Here is a 3,474-nt window from a genome sequence, read left to right on the forward strand (position 1 = left end):
TTTTTTTTTCCTGAAAACTAACCTCCCAGAGGGAGCAGCAGGAGCTGCCCTGGACATTCACCTCCACATTTTCAGAAGGTGGTGGAGACAGGAGCTGTGGCCACCCCAGTTCTGCCCTGGTGGAGTCCTGGTGGAGCCAGGCAGACTTAGTAGGCTAAGGGGACAGCTGGCCAGTGTCCGGCAAGAACAATAAGGAAGAGGGATGGCAGAGGTGGCTCAAGCAGGTCATGCATGCTCTGGCCAGCGGACTCCTTGGGTATTGCTCAACTCTTTCCTTTCTTCTAGTCCAAGAGACAAAAAGGTTGGGCTTTTTCTTTCTTTTCTTTTTCTTTGTCCAAGAGACAAAAAGGTTGGGCTTTTTCTTTCTTTTCTTTTTCTTTCTTTCTTTTTTTTTTTTTTTGGTTGAGGTTTTTGTCACAAAGTTCTCCTTCAGTGAGTGCCTGCCCACAGTGAGTCCCTGCCCACAGGTCCCCTCTCTAGCTGTGGAGCCTCAGGGGAGAGCTGGAATGCTTACCCCATCTAGTTTTCCAATTTTCATTTTTCCAAGGACTGCCTGGCCTTGTTGGCCAGTTTGATACCCATGCTGAGGGGGATGGGGTAGGGGGAATAAAGACAATGGGGCCAGAAAGGGGCTCCCAAGCCCTGTGAGTCAGTACTCACAACTCCACAGAAGAGGCTGTGCCAGGCCAAAGCAAGAAGTCTTCCTTGTGGAGCCTTGTGGAAGGGCTTGGGTGTTCGCCAGGTGAAAGGTTCAGGGCCTGAAAGGATTGCATCTGCACACAGAAGGTGTTTGCAGCTCTCTGAGTGATCATTTGGAGGAGGGGGAGATATTATGCCAATTAAGTCAAGACAATGGAGTCTTGTTCCCCTTGCATGAACCCTGATAAAATTGCCTGTCCAGGGGAAGGAAAGTATTTCATTATTGCACCTTTGAAAAAAGATAATCCTTTCTGCATTTCCTTTCGGGGTGGGGGTGTCTTTTGTTCTCGTGTCTATGATCCACACATGTCCTCAGTGTTAGTTTCGGGGGAAGAACATGGTAAAGGCTTTGTTTTGTTTTGAAGTGTAGGATTAAATGACGAAGCTGTTAGAAAAGAAGGACCCCTCTCAAGTATTCTGGAATTAACAAACAAGGGCATTACTGGGGTGATCTCCTGGAAACCGCAGGCTGAGGCCACTGTCTCTGAAATCTCACCTGCTTCCCTGGGTGGTGGAGGAGGTGGATGGGCGGGTGGGGGTCCCACTGGAACAGGCCTATAGACACAACTTGGGTAAATATTTATTAAAAAATAATACTTTTTACTTTTCTTTCAATCTTATATTTTATTTTTCATTTATGTTTATTTATTTTTGATTTTTGGAGACAAGGTTTTTCTGTGTAGCCCTGGCTGTTCTAGAGCTTACTCTGTAGCCCAGGCTGGCCTCTAAGTCAAAGAAATATACCTTCCTTTGCCTCCCGAATGTTGGGATTAAAGACATGTACCACCACCACCCAGCTCAATTTTATTTTTTTTTTTGAGATTTGAAATTTTTTATTTTATTTTGAGTGTTTTGTGTGCATGTGTGTCTGTGTACCATATAGGTTGTACAGTGCCTGGGGAGGATGGTGGATCCCTGGGAACTGGTGTTGGGGTGGTTATGTGTAGTCGTAAACGCTGGGAATAGAACCCAGGACCTCTGCAGGATAACAAGCTGTCTTAGCCACTGCACGTCTCTCCAGTCATGGAACTAGCCTTCTCATAGTGGGAGTTCTTTGAACTGATGAGACACAGAATTCGACAAGTCTCCAGAGTCATCACACTCAGCCCTCAGTATTTTAGTTAGTGTCCCTGATACCTACAGACTTGTTGTCTGTCTGCCTGCCTGCCTGTCTGTTACCATGGAACTGACACAGCATTCAAGGACACTTTGCTACATCATTTATCCGTTCAGCACACAGCATCAAAAAGAAAGTGCACTGGACTGTCTTTTTTTTTTTTTCCTGAGACAGAATTTCTCTATAGCTTTGGAGCCTGTCCTGGAACTAGCCTGCTTCTGCCTCCCGAATGCTGGGATTAAAGGTGTGAGTCACCACCACCCAGCTGGACTGTCTTTAAAGTAATACATACATCTCTGCTGAGACTAGAGTCCCATCCTGACACGGTGCTTGTCCTGGGCTGCTAGAGTTTTCAAAGAGAAGCTGTTGGTCCTGATTCACTGTCACGGACCTTCAGTGTCCCTCTTAGCATCCAGATCACAAACATAAAAAAATAAAAATAAAAAATAAAAATCCAAGAGGCACAGTAGTGTCCGTGAAATGACAACTCAGAGGCACTTCTGAGAAGCCGAGTTCAGTCCCTGGAACACAAGGTGCAGGCCTGAGCCGTCTCCTGAGAGTTGTCCTCTGATTTCTATGCCTGAATCATGGCATGGCATAGATTCCTCTGCATGCATGCAAACACCAAATTAAATACACGTGGACATGGATGCTGATTGACATGAGACCTAAAAGATCTCCTTCAAGTCAAATAAACAAGGTAGAAATAAACATCTTTTCATGAATTCAGCGGAGCTTAGCTCTGTGTTTCTCCACTGTTGAATTCTTGAGAAACCCTGCTGGAAGAAGGAGACATTTCACTAAAGCAGGGGGATGATTTTGGGAGGCTCGGTGGTTAGAAAACGGGTTTCCACGTTGGGTTGTGCTGGTGTATTCCTGTAATCCTCACACTTGGGAGGTTGGGGCGGGAGGATCAATCAAGGCTATCTTTGTCTATCTAATGACTGTGAAGTCAGCCTGGGCTACAGGATACTCTACTTAAAACAAATTAACAAACTACAACAGAGCTGGGGCTGGTGAAATGGCTCCGTGAATTAAGGTGGCTTTTGCCAAGTCTAACAATCTGAAATCAAACCCCAGGAAGGAGAGAATTAATTTGTGCATGCACATGTGTGCACACTCACTCACTCACACTCACACACTAATTAAATGTTAGCTTATAAATGTGATTAATAAAATAAGAAGAAAGAAGCTGGGCAACGGTGGGGCATGCCTTTAATCCCAGCACTTGGGAGACAGCGGCAGGCCAGACAGTGAGTTCGAGGCCAGTCTAGTCTACAAAGCGAGTTCCAGGACAGCCAAGACTACACAGAGAAACCCTGTCTTGAAAAACCAAAAAGAAGAAGGAGTAGCAAAGAAAGCCGGAGTAAAAAGAAAGTGAAAGAAAGAAAAGAGTTTTCTGCTTTCAGCTTCAGCTATCCCTCCTTGTGTGTTATCTTTGGCACATGGCGCCTCTGCAGCTAAGGCTGGTAGTCCTCCTGCCTCCACATCCTGAGTGCTGGAATTATACAGGCATGTCTCTGTGCCCCACTTCTTACTGTTCCTCTAAGAACGTTGCTGATTTCACCATCATGGCAATAAGAAGCTTCTTTATTTTATTATTATTTTTATTTTTAATAGGGTTTTATATAGCCCAAGCTGGCCTCAGATTTGCTAGA

General features: G+C 45.2%; 1 non-coding gene across 1 annotated transcript; it reads left to right on the forward strand.

Annotated features, from left to right (window-relative positions):
- Nucleotides 1-2,114: 2,114 nt before the first annotated feature.
- LOC113457136 lies at nt 2,115-2,245 on the forward strand. The gene has a single exon (XR_003377766.1). It is a non-coding gene; the product is annotated as a small nucleolar RNA SNORA3/SNORA45 family (small nucleolar RNA).
- The last annotated feature ends 1,229 nt before the right edge of the window (nt 2,246-3,474 follow it).

Source organism: Microtus ochrogaster, chromosome 18 (genome assembly GCF_000317375.1).
Source record: "Microtus ochrogaster isolate Prairie Vole_2 chromosome 18, MicOch1.0, whole genome shotgun sequence".
Taxonomy (NCBI): Eukaryota; Metazoa; Chordata; class Mammalia; order Rodentia; family Cricetidae; genus Microtus; species Microtus ochrogaster.